Consider the following 18,637-nt stretch of genomic DNA (forward strand, 5'->3'; position numbering starts at 1 on the left):
TCACAAGTTCAATTTAGTAAAATTTGGACCATTGTCGTGCTAGCTAATTATTAGAATTTTTTTAATAATTGTATTTTTTTGGTATAATTATTAGAACAAATATTTTTCGCAATTTTTGCGTAGGTATCATAGTTTCCACGGAAATTGCCAATCAACTTATTCATTCATTCATTAATACATTCATTCATTGTTCACTGCTTAATATTAACAACAATGGAATCACCGACGATTTACGTAAGTAATTAATATTTATTTATAGCTAACGTAACAATAGCTAACTAAACAATAGCGAATATGCAAAATGAAAGAAAAAGTTGAAATAAAAGGTAAATAATAATATAAAAAAATCAAATACCGAAAAAAAGCAAATATTATATACGTAAGACTTTGTGAATTAAATTTACGCATTACCTTTTTTCGCCATGAAGACAACAGCAACAATTTCGGCGCTCAAGTGCAGCCACAAATATCAGCAACAGCTACACACATACATATGTACATACTTGTATATCAGCGGCGCATATGAATGTGTGTTTGTAGTTTACCAAGGAGGTGGTTGAGCGAAAACTTTTGGTACGTGAAACATCTTGTAAACACTTCAATCAGTGGAGGCGAGCAGAGCACGCGACGCGAGTGGAGCAGACAATAACAAATTGCCGCATACCAAAAAATAGACAATTTACAAGCAATAATGTGGAAAGTAGAAGACAGAGAAAGCGAGAAAGCGGAAGAAATAGGGAAAACTGTAAAAGTGGAAAATTGGAGTGCACCAAATGAAAGTGTGCTTGCTTCTAGGTAGATGGGCAGCCGGCAGCGACAGATAAAGACTGCAGAGATGGCAGCGCAGGCAGTGTACCGAGGCTGCCAACGCAGTGCTATAATAAATTTTGGGTTCCAGCGTTTTAAGAGCTAATTTATAGCTAACGTGCAGAGCAAACGACAGACAGAACGGGGTGAGCGCAGCAGCAGCGAACCGAAAAACAGTGATGAAATTGCAGTTAGAGCCGGAAGAAGCATTGCATTAGAAATGTGTGTGTAATTGCAATTACAATTAGGGCAAAACTGAACTTAACAAATACACACAAAAACACGCGCGCGTCCATGTATGCACTTAATCAGCGGACGACGGCGAAGGACGTTGGCGAAGGCAGCTGTTTCGGTAACTGTGGCTTAGCGCCGGACGCGACGCGAGGAGCATAGACGATCGACCGTCCGTTCGTCCGTCCAACCAACTTAGTAACCGACCGATAAACAAACCGTTGAGGCAACGAAGTATTTGTTTTTGCAGACGATGAGCGAAAAATGTCACAAAACTAGATACAGGCGACACTGAACTTTTCCGTGGTTACACTAACTACACTAACTACACTACACTACAAAGGAAAACTGGCAAATTGTAGAATTGTAGAAAATGCCACGCATAGCTATGCAATAGCAACAATAAAAATCAACAACTTGGCAGCACTATGCGCATGCACGTGCCACACACAGGCAGTCAGTTGCAATTGTGGCAAAGCTGTGTGTGTGAATGTGTGGGTGCATGCTGATGGCGCCACTAGCACCAGCAAATGGCCAGCAAACGTATGATGCGCTTTTGCAGTTTTTGTTTTAGTTCTCTTTTTTTGGTTTTTTGTTTTGTTTTTTGGGTGCTTATACGCCCCGACGTCTGCTGGCCTGCGTGGGTAGTAATTCTTCGCCTTGTCGTTACTCTTGCCGACCACAATTGCTGCTTGTTACGGTTGTGCGTAGTTGATTTTGTGTTTTAAAAAATTTAGAATCCTTTTAAAAAATTAATTTTTTTTTTCTTTTTTTCTTCTATACTTTCCGCACTACCAGCGCAACGCGAGTCCACTCTCACGTTCATTAGGCGTACAACTAACTTGAAAATTCGAAATTTCGAAAATAATGCGAAAAGTGATTTTGTTGACTGCCAACTGAATGTGGCGTGTATGCGCGTGTGTGTATAGCTGTGTGTGCATGGCTGTTAGCTGTGATCTCTCATTGCATTGCCTGCGGTTGTGGCAGTTGCAGGCTCATATATGTATAGTTTGGTGTTTTTGATGCAGCAACTGCTGCTCTTATTTTTGGGCTATACAGGGTGGTCCAGGTAGCGTTTGGAATTTAATTGAATTTGACGCATGAACATTACTCAGCGACTTTTGTTTATATTTATTTCGTGCTTACTCTCTTTGTTGGCTGTTTGGGCGAGCTCCTTCTCCTGTTTGCGGTGAGGGTCTTGATATGGTTCCATAAATGAGAGATCTACAGCTTTGTGAGTAGCTTTTTGAATGCGGAAATTCTGTTGTAAAAACGTTTTCTATTATTTGATGTTCATTCACGGAGATTCGAGCCTACGCAGTCCCAACAGGTAGTCAGAGTTGCAGTTTTATGTATTATTAAATTCCCCTTATTGTACGCAAGTTTGAAGGTACCGGAAAGTTTTATTGATTTGTTATAATATTCTTCCTATTTGGTGTTGCCAATTTTCTGCATAAAAAACTTGTTCTATCATTTGCTGGTTCGTGCCCGATGTTTTAAACCCAGACTCATCCCTATGGTATTAACCACTCGGCAACCCGGCCGTCGGTGGTAAAAAGTATCACTAGTTATGAGTGTAAATGTATATTAACCCTTACATGTGACCTTTCTAACTTTTTTCTAGCGCTTAAGTGCAATTTTGAGCCATTTTTGTTTGCAAATAATTCTAGAATAATTTTATGAAAAAAATTTGTATGCGCGCTTTTATTATTTTTTATTACTCTGCTACAAGTAATTACTTTTTGCACTTTTCAAAAAAAAGAGACAAAAATACCTCTCTGTTGAAAAGTTAGAGGGTTAAAATGTTCCAAAAAATTTCTTCCGCTATTTTTTCTGTAGAACTGCTGAACATACCTTATGTCTAAAACGTAAGAATCCCAAAAGAATGTGGAAATAAAATTCAAATTTAAACTTTCAACTATTTTTTTTTTTGCCCCATTTACCAGCATCAATGGCCGGAACTCGGAACAGAAAAAGGTTGATTTTGTTGTACAGTGTTAGGGAGAAAAACTTCAATCAAACGATTTGCAACTCTGACTTTACTAAACTTCATTGTTTCAACCCAATTTTTCAACACATTTTCACGAGCTTCTTAACTTATCCCACCAATGGCAACTTCGCTTTCGTGTTTCAACTCTTGAATGGTCGTTGGCTGGTAGGCATTACCATAACAAAAAAAAATAATTCGATGTAACCGAAGAGGAAGAAACAGTCGAGCACTTCCTTTGCAATTGTCCAGCCCTAGCTAAAATCAGAGCAGGTTGTCTAGGCAAATACTTTTTTAATTCTCTTACAGAACTGTCTGGCGTGGGGTTGGGTTCAATACTACGTTTCATAAGAGCCACAAAATGGTTCTACGAAGGAAGACAAATAAGGTTCCCATGTAGAACAGTGGTATCACAACGGACCTGTAAGGTCTAAGTGAGTTGGTCGTGCTGACCGACTACCACCGTAACTTAACCTTACCTAACCGATATCACCGTTTCGGCAAATTATACCATTTTTGATTTTAAATCTTGAATTAAAAAATTTCCCAACTGCGTTCAAGCGAAAATCGACGTATTTTGCAAATTTTAGCCATAAACTAAATTTCTGCCACATCCCATATTTTACTTGTCAAAGTCCAAAAAACTTTTAGTTTAAATTTCAAAAGCTAGTGGGATCACCCTGTTCTAAAATATTTCTGTATTTTTCCTCTCAGTTTTTGGCTGTCGCTTTTCTTGTAGTTGCTAGGCAGCTCTTTTTTGGCATAGCCGCACGTGTAGTTATTTTTTTTTTGCTCGTATCAAAAAGTGGTTAAAAGTTTCCTTATTCTGGCATTTTGCAATGTCAGCCAAAAAGACTTTTATTACTTTTACTGTTGCATATCTTTCGTTTTGCCATTGACATTTAGAGGTGAAGGACGAAATCATAATCAGTTGTCTGGTCTAAGTTTAAGGTTTCCAAGCTTATGGTTGAGGTAGAAGGCCATTGCACATTTTTCGTATGCTTTTTAAAGTTTTTTTTTTGGATATATGAAGAATCGATCTAATAAAAATTATTTCTTGCGTTCTGTTTGAAGGGTTTTTGCCAACTTTTGGCATCTCTAAGTGAGCTTTATGCTATCTAATTCGTAAAAGGATCTATCCCTACTGGAAAAATCTGGATTTAAACCAACTGAATGAAAATCTCTCTTGGCAATTAGTGTAGGCAACTGAGTAGAGAACTCCTCTCTCCACGAAAACAAAACTAACAGGTAATAAGACTCTTATCATGCCCGTTCTATCGTATTTCGCAAAAGCTTGGACGATCACAATATCCGATGAGGCGGCCTTTGGAGTATTCGAGAGAAAGATTTTACGCAAGATTATTGAACCTTTGCTTGTTGGCGATTATCGTAGACGATGGAAAATTATTTGTATGAACTTTACGACGGCATGGAAAGGTGCGGCGAATAATGATCTTACGGCTACTGTCGCTTGTGCTACTGTTTTAACATTCTGAGATTTTTCATAGATGTGAATGTTAATATGCAGTACCACCCTAAAAAATAGGTTGCTTGCATATTTTAAATTCAAAATTTCGTCTTACTTTCTAATCATAGTCGGAAGTTATTAAACAAGTACATTAATTAGGTTGCTACTCATCTTTCTTAACTTTCAGCTGTTGGTTTTGAGCTACTTGGTGCTGTTATTTATTTAGCTTTTATATGTTGCTATACTAACAACTTCTACTTCTTTTATTTAATGGCAATTTGCATATTCCAGTTTTTCCAGAGAAGCATTGACGAAGCATTTTCTTTTTCACCTTAATAGCACCTGTAAGGAAAGACTTCATTGACACGTAGGAGTCATACACAGATTATCATTGCTATTGGACTTGGGCGGATTTCAATGTTGGTGTTATGCAAAATACTTGACGGCAGTTGATTCCAATATTTAACACTGCGGCAGTAAGCAATTAAGGGCAAATAACCAGGCATCACTAGAATCAAATATACAGTCCGCGAAGTAACTATAATCCCTTAAAATTTAGACAAGTTTTGACTTTTTTCTTATTTTTTTAGTGTAGTCTAACAAAATCATATCGATCCAAGATAAAAAATTTATAAAAATTCAATTTATACCAAAAATTCCTGAAATTTCATCAAAGTTTGAACCTCTTAAATCAAAATTAAGTAAAAAATTGTGTTCGCAGTTCTATAGTCCAATAAATTTTAATATAATAAAGTGCAAGTTTGAAGTTTCTCAAAATACTTATTAATTTCTCCTAATTTGTTCCCTGTCGATGTTGTCTATTTTCTCTATATAAAAAAATTCGTTTGGTATTATGTAGAGAAAATGAGCAACATTGTTAAGGAAAAAATCAAAAAAATTCAACGGATCCACATTATATTAAAATTTAATAAGCTATAATTCTGCCATATTATTTTTTCGGAAATTCAAATTAAATAGTTTGAAAATTTTTTGCAAATTCGTGGAAAGTTTAAAATTTTTGTATGAACCTCCTCGATTCCATATGTATAGAAATAGACAAAAGGAGTCAAAATTTTGGGTTAGTACAGTTTTTTCGGCAGGCAAATTTACGTTTGTCATGATGCAGGACCAGTTGCATATCATTGTGAATTCCCCAGTTATAATAAATTTTTAATAAATATTAAAACAAAAAAATTTTTACAAATTGGGCAGCATCATACAAAAGAAGAACGCGCTGAAGAGGCAGTCAAATTTAGAGAACCACTCAAGAGCCGAACAAAAGGGTAGTCTTTGACTTTTGAGGTGCTCGAATTTCTGCTTGAAAAACACTTAATAAAATAGAATTTTTTTAATTTATAAAAAATAAATATAAAAAAACGTTGTCTGTGAGAAAAAATTTTTTGTAAAAAAAAAATTGCCTGCCATACTCGCTGTCGGCGATGTGTAAAGGTTCGCAAATCTTCGTCAGAATCTTTCTCTAAATTTTTTAGAAAACAATAATTTGAGATAAAAAATTTGGAAAAAAATTTTTCTTGTAAAAATATTATATATTATATAAAAATTTTTTGTAATAAAATGAAAAAAAATAAAAACATAAAAATTAAAAAAAAAATTTTTAGTGAAAAAAAAAAATTATTTGAGCTTGCCAGCTAAAAACAAATAATAGCGAGAATACCGCATATTCTTTGCTTTCGCCTCGTAAGCGAATATTTCAGCCCTATTAAGTTGAAAACAACTACAACTGGGTAGGTACCTACTTGATCTACAATTTCGAACACATGCACACTCGTTTATTCTTCTTCTTTTATTTTAGAAAAGCTTCGAACACATGCTCGGCGGCGTCTAACTGCCTCAAACGATTTTCGATTTGTTTTGCATAATAAAACTTAAAGGAAAATTTTTATGTTTACGTATATACTTGTACATACGTACATACATACATACACACATCCAGGCGTACATTATATACAGAACATAAAAGAATTTGTGCAGCTATTTTTACATGAAAATGAATTTACTAGATGGAGAGATGGAGTATTGGTTGGAGAAATTGTGCGAGATTTAGAGGGTGAGAGAGTAGAGAAAGAAAAAGAGAGAGAGAGACCGAAAGAAAGAGCGAGAAAGAGAGAGAAAAATATAGAGAGAGCCAGAAAGAAAGACCAAGAGAGAGAGAAAGAGAGAGAGAGAGAGAGTAAAAAAGAGAGATGTTGATCATAAGAGAGCGGTGCTGGGAAGGCAGAACTTCGAGAAGCAGAGTAAAATATTGAATAAAATAAAATAAAATAATTAATAAATAATGAAAAAGAAAAAAAATCAAACTGTGTGTTTTCTGTTAGTTAAATATTAGTGTTAAATATCAGCAAGAAGCATGCACGCAAAATTCTTTTAATGGATGCTAGCTGAAAATAAATAAATAAATAATAAAAAAATAATAAATAAAATATTTTTAATTTGCTAATATATTCAGTAGTAAGCAAAATGCGCAAAATCCGTATTTCCAATCTTGCATATATCCATATTTTCTAATCCAATAAAAAAACAGTTAAGCTTCATAACAGAAACAGCCAAGCATTTTTGAAAATCTTCGCAAATAATACTGTGGGACCGTAAAAGTTATCCAGGGAAAACTTCATATTCACGTAAAATATAGATTGTCTGCGCTCATTCACTTTTTATTTTTTTGTCAGAAAATAATATATTTAAAGGACTTTAAAATTTCAAAGGACTAAATTTTCAAAAAATAGTTTTAGGTACTTATACGAACTCTGTGATATTAATATGTATATCAAACGAATGAGGACATATTCAGCTATTAAACAATTTTTGCTCACTTTTCGCCAGACCTATTAATGTACAAAATTTATCTCTCATGTTTCTCCATCGATCGCATATGCATTTATAATTAATTTGCACATAAATTTGGTTAAAAATAGTTTTCATATACCAATCAGTGATACCTCTGCGACCCTCTAGAAAAAGCGCGTAATCAAGATGCGCCTCTGAGGAAGTTCAATTATTTTTTATACGTTTTTATAAAACAGCAAAAAGTAGGAAGTTGGGATATGTGTTAATAGATATTTAAATTTTTTAAATATTAATTTTTTTTATTTAGTAATTTTTTTAATAATTCCTTTTAAGGGTTTTCAAGTAATTTTGAGAATATCTAAGCATACGTTTTTTAAAGAACACTATTATTTTTTTTTAAAACAGCATATCGTTTTTTTAAATTGGTACCGGAGAGGTAACCACAGCTGATAACTTCAAATATTTTGAATCCACTGTAAGCGGTGATTGCACACGAGCTCGCGAAGTGACGAAGCGCATACAAGCCGGCTAGCATAGTTGGGGCGCAATGTCAAGAGTTCTGTGTGACAAAGAGATGCCAATGAAATAAAAAGCAAAATTTATAAAACTGTGGTCCTACCCGCAGTGGCGTATGCCTCTGAATGCTGGGCGCTGTCCGTTAAACAGAAGCAAGAGATCCATTTGGTGGGGACGAGAATGCTGCGTTGGGGTTAGGGTGTAGCAAAACTGAACAAAATAAGCATTAGCTACCATACGATTCCAAATAATTGAGGTATGGGCACATCATAAAAAGACCAATTCAGCATGTAATTACGAAATTGGTAACTCGGCCGCTTCTATCAATGGGATGTGACAAACCCGTCAACCCCGGCTAAGCACCATTCAGATTGATACAAAAGGATAACCCAGGACCGTTTAACTTGAAGATTACCTACGAGGAGGGCCGACTGCAACTAAGGGAGGCCATGGCGAAGAAGAAGCAGGAGGAGAAGAAGAATAAGAAAAAGAAGCAGAATAAGAAGCAGAAGCAGAAGAAGAAGAAGAAGAAGAGAAGGAGATGAAGAAGGAGAAGTAGTAGAAGAAGAAGAAGAAGAAGAAGAAGAAGAAGAAGAAGAAGAAGAAGAAGAAGAAGAAAATAAGAACAATTGGATTTTTCGTCTTTCTTTTAACATCCATATTAATACCATAAATTGAGTGTAAGTATTTAAAGCATTTTTTTTGCAAATTTTGTACTTTGCAACTTTGAAGTTTTAAAAATTTTTTTTATGAAAAAAATTAGAACTAAGTATACAGCATTACTATATCAACTCTTTAGCTTCACATGCGTAAGAAAATTTTCCTATATCACAAAGAAACCTAATTTTTGTGGTACAGTGTAATATGTGTACCAAGTAATTTTATAGGTCAATCGGATATCAATTCACCTCAGCAATTATTCTTGATGAAATTTTAATTTCTTCTTCTTGTTATTCTTCCAAGCTAAAATGGATAATTCACGACTTCAATCAAGATTTTTATAATTCTGTAAAATTTGCGTAAATGTCAACAGAATTTTTAAAAATGGTCAGTGGGAAGTTTATGGAGGAGTTTAGAGATTTGTAAAATAAAAAAAAAATAAAAAATGGAGAAAGTTTTAAAAGTGTTGAGAAGTTCATGGAGGAGATTAAACATTTGTAAAATAAAAAAAAAATAAAAAAAATTAATAAACATTATTCTTAAGTATTTTTTTAAACTGATTTTTCCTATCGATAATTTCATTTGTCTATAAATAGCGCTGCTTAATCGATAGGATAAATGATTCCTCGAATAGTCAGGCATAATCGCATTTACTGTGCCATATACGCAGAGATGGCGCAAAATTTTTATTTTTTATGTACATATATCCCCCCTTTATTTCTTACAGTCTGTTATAGGTATATTAGCAAATTGTAATTTTTGTACAATTAGGGCCTATAATGTTCTTTTACCAATATAAGAAGAGTCAGTTATTATTATTATTGTTTTCTTTTTGTTTATGTTTTTTGTAATTACACTGTAAATCTTATAGTTAGATCGGTTGGTGTGAGTCGTTTTAATCTTCGTTTGATATTTTCTGCCGGTATTATTTTACGCATTTGTTCGTTTTGGTGGACTGACAGTCGTGATTGTTCTTGGATTGTGTCTACGATTGTGTCTACGTTTAGGTCGAGATGTATGGCTTCATTGGAAATAAGCCAACCAGCATTTGTTATATTTCGTAGTATTTTGGATTGTGTTCGCTGTATGAGCTGAAGATTGATACCCTTTTAGAAGATTTAATTTTTTTGCAAATTGCGCCGCACGCCAATCATATTTGACACTTCTTGAACTAGACAACTGCAGCATACAAACAGACAGCCATGGAGCGCATAAAGGTTAAAATAAAGATATCCATCACTCAAAATCGTTTTTGCTTTTTAATTTTTATTCAAAAACTAAATGTGGGTGCCTTAATACGATATGCAAGCCAAGTTGGATTGCGAGTCAACTTCAAAAAAACGAAGCTTATACGTATCGAAACTCCAAACCAGGACGCACTGACGCTTGAAGTGGGTTACAATTGAGGGTATCGAAAACTTCTGCTACCTTGGCAGCATAGTGTCAAAAAATGGTGGAGCGGAAGCTGATGTAAGTTCCCGCATAAACAAAGCTCGCCACACTTTCCACAGGATGAATCGAATCTGATCATCAAGACATATCAGAACAAAAACAAAATTGCGAATTTTTAATACAAGTATCAAAGCAGTGTTACTTTATGCGTGCGAAACATGGAAAGTCAAAGATACCACATGCAATAGCCTACAAACATTTATCAACAGATGTCTGCACAATATCCACCGCACATTTTGGCCAAGAGTTATCACCAACGAAAATCTTTTAAATATTTAAATGTGCAAGCCCATCGCAGCTGATATCAAAGAAAAGAAATGGCGTTGGATTGGGCACACCTTACGCAAAGAAGACAATGACATCGCAAAGATGACCCTAGAATGGAATGCACAAGGCTTCAGAAGAAGAGGACGACCACGAACAACTTGGATGCGAAATTCGAAAAATTGCACAAGATCGCCCACGTTGGTCTGAGTTTGTTTCCGCCCTATGCTCTGATTAAGTGCTATATTTCTTCATATAACTATATAAATAATTTCATGTACAAACTATTTATTGTTAATTTGACAAGAGATATCAAGCAATAAAAAAAGAAATTTTTACACCACCTTTTATTAGCTCCAACCCCGTTCAGCTATATTTTTGTCTGACCTCGAATAGACTCTTATCATTGCCAAGTCCATCTGGTTATGTGTGGCAGAGCCTGAGGTAATCACTTTTCTCCAATTATTTGTTGTTTAAGTTTGGCGTGGTTTAGCGCAATGGAGGCATCGGAGGACTTGCCAAATTTCACCTTTTCTTACAAAAATTTGCTCTTATTAGTTGCGGTAATATATTTTTGAAATCGCTTAGAACTTTCAATGTAATTGCGAATCTAATAACTTTTCACATTTATATACATACATACTTATGTATATACTCGTATGTATTCCTCTTAAATAGTAGTTTATCTGTAACGCGCCAAGGGCAGGCTTACCACTTGTCGTCCGCAACTGTATATGCTTTTAAAGAAATAAAATAAATATCTCTTTTTATCATTTAATCGTGCATTACGCTTACACAAAAGCAAGCTCAGTCGGATTAAATCACTGTAGATAAATTAAAGGAGACAAACTTAAAATCATATGAAAGGCATCAAGTAAATGAATGTAAGGATTCACTGCAAATAAAATGTACTTAAGTGTCGACGTAAGTAGGTGTTGAATACACACTTGGAGTAAAAAGATTGAGAATAAATTTTTACTAACGCAGTCAAAATGAGAATTTTATTCAGTGAGTACGTATCTTAACTGGTTGCAGACTGGTCGGAAAAGGTATAGCTAGATACAAAGTGCACTGATGCTCGAATTTTTTTATAAAATATTAAAAAATAATAATTTCCCTTTAAGCTGATGGCCTAGCTGCTAATGCTTTTAAAATCATTGTGATTGTAATTCATTACGTTTCCAATTTTTTAATAAAAAGAGTTCAGAAAACGAATTATATGGTCAAATTGGCCACTTTGTGTCTGTGGAATTTAGTATCTTAACTGATTTCATCTAAATTTGCTAGAAAATCCTTCCTCAAAACAATATTCAATTTTAGACTTAAGACATACTAGTTTTCAAAGTAATTTGAGGTTAGTTTTCATATCATTTTTTTTTTAAGATGGGGATTAGGAAATTTGTAGTGAAGAATCTACTTTTAACTGTCAGTGCTTGGTTAAAATTTTATTTCTGATTTTTTTAAGTGATACTACCATGGGCAAAAAGTAAGGTGAATTTGGTTGTAAAATGAAAAATCTTTATATATTCTTGTAAATCAATTTCATTCCCTTCAAAATAATCCCCTCTCGATGAAATACACTTATGCCAACGATTTTTCCAATCCCCGAAACATGCCAAATAGTCCATTTCCGGTATAGCCGTCAGCACCTTCTTCGATTCACTTTTTGCCCACAGTAGTATGTAGGCTTTCTAGTGTTCGGTACCTTGGTCAAGGTGTTGAGGTCTTCGCATATATCTGGGCGCACGAAACTAAGAATATTTGACTCCAATATCACGTCAATTGTCGAGTCGTCAAGGAGCGCCGACCCAGTTGGCTGTTGTCTTATACGGATGCATGTCTTAGAACACGTCTATACGTGACATGATACATGACTTATAAGTTTTTATGAACCACAGCCTTTGTAGAATCAAGGGCATTTTTTGGCCTAACTTTGGCGCCAACAAAAATCTCTGGGCTATGACAAAACAAATACCTGCCCACCTAGAAATTCGACGTCGGAATTGGCCATACTTTTCGCAGACCCAATGGAAACATCTCCAAAGTAGCTCTAGACTGGAGCCCACAAAGAAGTCTCAGATGCGGTAGACCATCGAACACGTGGTGGCCACCAGTCGAAGCAAAAGCGCAACTAGCAGGTCACTCTTTGCGGCAAGTGAAGTTTCTTCCTGTAAATAAATTTAATTTTAAATTGTTTAATGAGGCTCCTTTGTAATGGATTTAGGTGTTGTTAGCAACAAAAGACATGCCAGGCCATCACACTTTGTTTTATTCAAGAATTTCAAGTGAATTCTGCTACATCTTTCGAGGTTCTAAAGACAGTAGGAAGCCCTGGAATGATCCCAGATATCTTTCAGCAAGATTCTGCTGCTTGCCACAAAGCGATGGCGGTGCAAGGTTGTGTAGTTGAAAATTTGCATGACCAGATAACACCGAACTTATGGCCGGCCGTCTTGCTTCTCAGATCCTATTCTCTTGGATTACTACGTAAAGTGCGTGTTTGATAGCGATTTAAATTTAATAGATAGTTGCTTTTCCTTTTGAAACTTTAAAAATTCTGCACCTCTGTCAGTTTCTGCTGGGCAACATATATCTTTTGTGAAGTCTAATAAGTCTTTAAGTACAGCTGCACCTAATTACAATAATGCTGTCACAAGCATTGAAGGCTGCTTACAGGATTAAGTGCCAACAAAACCATGCACACACATACACTCCCCCATACACAACACATATCACTCGCGGCAAGGATAATGCAATTTTCATACTTCCCAATTCTTGGAACTCTTTTTAATTTTCTCGCAACTACTTAGTGGCACTATATGGCACATTGCCGGAAATTTAAATTTAACCCGAACAAAAATCCATCAAAAAGAAAATACGTATTTTTAATATTTTCATTCAAAGTTATGAGGTTAAGTGAGTGTCAATGAAAGAGTGTATGTGAGCGTCAATGAAAGAGTGTATGAGTAAATAAATTGCGGGTTTAATCTGTACAATTGCCGAAAAATATTTTACAACCTTGCAGGGAAATCCATCAGTACCAATCTGGTTAATTTCTAGTTAATTTAGGCAGGCGAATTCATTTCTTTATAGCTGGACTTTTTCTGACGATGGCATAAAATTTCTTAGTTCTAAAAAATGTAAGGAAAAATTATTTCTTAAATAACGAAATTTCTATTTTAGCTTGAGCTTTCTTTTATGTTTCAGTTTTGTTAAAAAAACTCTCCAACGAAATTATTTATTTAAACACTCCATTAAACACATTTTATATTTTGTCTTATTTCTGGAATTTAATTTGAATTTTAAGCTTTGGTGAGTTAAGAGACTTGTAATAAAATTCAATGGCAAATATTTTTGTGGCGCAATTTATCCGTTTTATTACTCTGTTATGAGTATTTTCTACCCTATTCCGCAAAATGGGCAAAAAAGACCTATCTAGTGAGGAGTTAGAGGGTTAAGAAGTTCCACAAAAATATGCGCCGTTATTTTTTACACAAAAATGCTGAACATGCCATACATCGGTGGGTTAACATAGTTTGCCATGCTGATTTATCATAAGAATGTGCAAAAGGGTGAACATTTTGATGCTCCCTAAAATAAAATAACGTAAGCTTTGTTGTGTGTATATTTTGTTGTGTATGTACTCTATGAGAATCCATTAGTAGAATCTTTTTATTTGGGAAAACGTTTGATCTGTCGTACATTGTAATTTACAGTTTTATTAAAATTCAAGTGCGGCAGCTCAATTTAATTTTATTGAACTCAACCAATCACATCGCCTTTTAGACCGGCTTTAACCAGAAGCGTAGTGAACTTTAGTGAGTCTGAGTCAATTCCTAGCAACATGGACCTTTTTAACAAAAATAGTTATCCTTGAGCATTTACTTTTCTGCTTTGATAGCCCCACACTGAGGCGAGTTAACATGAGTAGCGAAGTGGTCAGTAATGAGTGAAATTGTGCCAGTCCTGAACCAGAAATGAGTTTCATTATATCCTTACAGGGCAGATACTAAAACATGTTATACGCATAAATATATATAAACATACACAATTGCATGTGTTGAAGTGTGTGTGCAGAAGTTCCTTTCTTTAAAACCAGTGAATTTGCGTGCATGCAACGGAGTGAGTACCAAAGTTAAAACGTATAAAGTTGCGACAAACTCCAGCAAGCCCTCAAACAGGTGCAAGTTAAGTGAACAGAGTGAAACGCATTCAGCACCAAATTGTAGTAAAAGTAAGTGGATAATATGAAAATTAAAAATAAATTATAAAAATATCCCACAAATGAAGCGTAGATACTCTCAGTTGTAAGCGCAAGGTGGCTGGAGATTGAAGACTGGTGTTGTAAAGAGGTGCCAAAACGAGGAGGAAAATGTTGAGAAAACGTGTAAGAGCTGAATTTGTAATGTTGAAGGGATATGAGAATCTTATTTTTATAAGTTGTGTCTGTATGATGAAACGAAAAAGTAATGTATTTCTAGTGCCTGGAGAATAATGAATATACCTTTATATACACCTGTGTTCACAAGAATAGGAGCACGTCATAGGTGTTGACTATTTATTTATTTTTCGATTTTTTTTATAAATATATAGTTTACAATTTAACAAGATCATGTTATTTAAAGTTTCAGACTTTGTATAAAATTAAAAAAGAAAATTTAAGAAATGTTCATCAAAACTTAAAATTTTTTTTTTAATTCTAGATATGTAATTTTGTTGCCCAACAATTTGGGTATAATATTGTGTCAGCCTAAAGAAGGCGAACACTCTAGTTGATTTTTGACAATTTTTTTGCTGCCGGTCTTGTGCATTTTCGCTCTATCACGAATGCTCTAAATTTTTTTCTGCTGAGGAATTGTGTGAGACCGCCATCAAAAAACAAAAAAAAAAAAAAGAATTATAAAAAATCAATGCAATTTTTGAGCCACATGAAACTCATTTTAAAGATTATACTTAAAAATTTCTATTGCCAATGACACCTAATATCTGAGTTCTAACAAAATTGCTTAGCTAATTTAATGGTTTTCGATTTTTGGCTTTAAAAGGGAAACCAGAGGAGGAGGCTGATTTTGATGCTTTGTTGGTGAATTTTTTGAAATAAACAAAAAGGTTTTGATTTGGTTGGAGTATAGACATTATTTCTACAAAGTTGAGGGGTACGTATTGCACAACTAATAACTTTTTATAAGTATGTTTTTTATCGAAATCTTCAAATTTATGAATCGTAGTGGGAGTTTTTGTAGCTTTTGAAGTTCAATTTCTGAGTGAAATGGAAAGCAGCAATTAAGCCTTTAGATCGGTCCGTCAAAGACAGTAGGTTTGGCTATGAAACAGAAGTTTTATGCGCCGCCACCCGAACCAAATCCTCGTATGTTACTGTGTTCGAAAGTCCTAGTGCTTTCAGTTTAAATGCTTACTTTTCCGCAGACTTCTTTCAAATCAAGTCTGTCGCATGCGGGTGCAATATCCTTTGTACTATTGGGAGAGTAGCATAAGAATATTGCACCTAAAGGCGTACGAGTCTCTGTACACTCTCAAGCATCTCGGCATACATTTTTTTTTTACTTTTTTTATCAAATATAAGATGCCATTGAGAATTTGAAGTCTCATATAGGCCAATATCCAATGTGACAGTCATGTGGATAAGTTTCATATCACCTCACGTTTTTCTGCATACATTCAAGGCTTTGGAGACTTTCCTTACACTTTCCTCTATATTCAATGAAAAAGATGAAGATAGGGAGAGAGATAGAGATAAAGATAGAGGTTATTTCATGTTTTAAATCTTGATTGAAAGCGACAGATGCAGAGATAGAGATAGAGATAGAGAAAGCGACAGATACAGATACAGATATAGATATAGAGATAGAGGTAGTGAGTTAGTTATTTCAAGTGTTAAATCTTGTTTGGCTGCTCATATTAAAAAAATATGTACAAGATCAGAAAATCATTTATTATATGGCAGAAGATTGCTATTTTTTTTGGTGTTGTGTACTAATATTACACAATTTTTGTTTTTAAGTGAAACTACTCAGGTGTCGATGAACGAGCTGAGTTTTTCCTTGTGGTTGCTAATTTCTAGTGAGAAATAACATTGCCCACTTTTTGGCGCTTGTTTTTGGTGCAAACTTGTAGGAAATATATTTTTGGTGCCTACTTTTTGGCGTCATATTTCCTTGGTGCCTACTGTTTGGGGCGTTTTTTTCTCCCAATTTTTCTGGCGTTTTTTGGTGCCTACTTTTTGGCGCTTAGTTCCGTTTCGTGGCTAGTGCTTGTGCGTACCATAAAGTGCTATCCATTCCGGCGTCGGATTTATTGGAATTGCCTTGCGGTAATTTGTGCCGTTGCTGCGGTCCTGGAATCGCTGCGTTTGTGCGGGTGATAAACGCTCGGAGTAGTGCGCGTTGTTGCCACGGTTTGTGTCCGGCGTTTACCTACACCGGTCGACCCTTCTCCGTTTTTTATAAATTTTGTCTATTTGTATTCTCTGCAAATGTTGTGAATTTATTTAGATATATATTCTTTCTCTCTCTCTCATTCTCTCTCGGGTCTCTTCCTCTTTCTTTGTCTGCCTTGAAAGTTTCACTTCTGTTATGTGCACTACGCTACACGCACATTTTTTTATAAATCCCTTTCTTTATTGTGATCTGTTTTTTAAACCTGAAATTATTTTTTTACTTAAAGCTACATATTTAATTAAGATTAAGCAAGTAAATCTATAAGTGTGAATAATAAACTTCTGGGTCGAGCTTTTCTGCCACTTTGTGGTCTGTATCTTAATGCTGTTTTACAAATGGAGAGGCTTACAATTCTATGCCGCTTCCAAATAGGCGATACTTTTTTATGGGAACATTTTTCATATCACGAATACAAACGGAATTGTGCAGCTGCTGGGCGGTGAACGATATTCGAAAAAATTAGTTCTTTTTAGAATTTGTTGTTTCAGAGCAACAGTGAGCTTCGTATCCAGGACCAACCGTTTGATAGTCAGGCACAAATACAGATGGCTACTGTGTTCGTCAAATTATTGAACTCCATTTTGGGAAGTTGGGAAAATACGTCAAAATATTCTTCTTTTTACACCGAAAACCAATTGAAATATATTTATTGTTGTTTTTGCTGCTGCCAAGTGAAATGCGGCAGACAATTTACCTGAGTTTCCGATACGATATGGATGGGAAGTTGCAGTGGAGAGATTTTTGCAGCGCAATATTCAACAAATGGCTCGCTAGTATGTGTGTATTACTGTGTTGTAGTTGCAAGCTGGAAATCAGAATACCTCACTTTTTTGAGTTATTAGTTTTTTGTTTTTTGCAATTTTCGTTGTTGCAACAAAACTTGTGAATAGCATGCAACAAGGCGATAAATAATAATATATTCAGATGCGAAAATATTGCAGACAAAATCACGTGAATTTTGTATTAATTTTTTGTAAAGTTTTGTTTTTTGGTTTTGCAGACGAATCCCTGTTGTTTGCTGAAAACTTGCTAACTACCTGACGCACATGAAATTGAATCTTGAGCATTTTTTCCCGATTAAATTTAAAACGTGATTGCGTGCAAATTTATGTGAAAACTTTTTGCTTTGTTCACACCAAAGAAATTTGAAAGCAAAATTCTACTTGAAATTTAAGTTATTCAACCACAACCCCAACTGTTGTACAGTTGGATCACTGCGACATTCAGCGCGCGGGATTAAGTGGCAAGTGCAGGTATTAAGGCGAGTGCAAGTGTAAGAAATGCGAAGGGGTACAAAAAGTGAAATAAAGCCGCGCAAATATCGAATAACCTGCGGGGCAGAAGAGTTCATAAAATTCCCGCAGTCTCAGATCATTTTCAAAGGTCGCGCATTTTAAATATTTAACAATGAAATGTATATCCTTGTACTCAAGCTAAATTTCTGAGATGTAAAGAAATTATTGCTATAATAACAACAATAAAGATAATAGAAAAATATGACCAAAACAATTTATGCTTATTGCCATTGCCCAACATTGCTCAAGGCGGCGCTACAAATAGCAGAAAAAAGGGGGAAAAATAAAATAAACAGCAAAACATAAAAGGTACATCGCTTATAAAATTATAACCAATAAATTGTAACCAAGAATGGCATGAAAGGATTTTGTTTTTCGCCTGCCACTGGCATAGACAAAGGAATTTCTAATTTCGTGAATTTCGCGTTTGTGGTAGTGGCTGTGCGTTGGCGTTCACCGGAATCATATTTGCAGTGGGTGGATTAAAATGATTTGTGATTTTGATTGAAATTTGGAAAATAACTTTGTTGTTAGTGGTTACAATATGCAGTTTTGTTACACTACACCGACTGCCATTATTTATTACACGAAAAAGCAAAGTTCGCTCAGATGCAGCGGTCAAAGTGCGATATCATATTTTTGAGGCTCAATTTAGGCGCGTCTATTGTCTTTGAATTTGACGGGATTTATTTAT

The 18,637-nt window shown here is 34.9% G+C and overlaps 1 long non-coding RNA gene across 3 annotated transcripts in view; it reads right to left on the reverse strand.

The window, feature by feature from the left end:
• Positions 1-1,251, reverse strand: part of LOC128868461 (uncharacterized) — a 38,517-nt gene extending 37,266 nt beyond the window's left edge. For all 3 annotated transcript variants that reach the window (XR_008455119.1, XR_008455121.1, XR_008455120.1), the window contains exon 1: positions 412-1,251. This is a non-coding gene — a long non-coding RNA (uncharacterized LOC128868461). The remainder of the gene's footprint in view (positions 1-411) is intronic.
• Positions 1,252-18,637: the final 17,386 nt, after the last annotated feature.

Source organism: Anastrepha ludens, chromosome 6 (assembly GCF_028408465.1).
Source record: "Anastrepha ludens isolate Willacy chromosome 6, idAnaLude1.1, whole genome shotgun sequence".
NCBI lineage: Eukaryota > Metazoa > Arthropoda > Insecta > Diptera > Tephritidae > Anastrepha > Anastrepha ludens.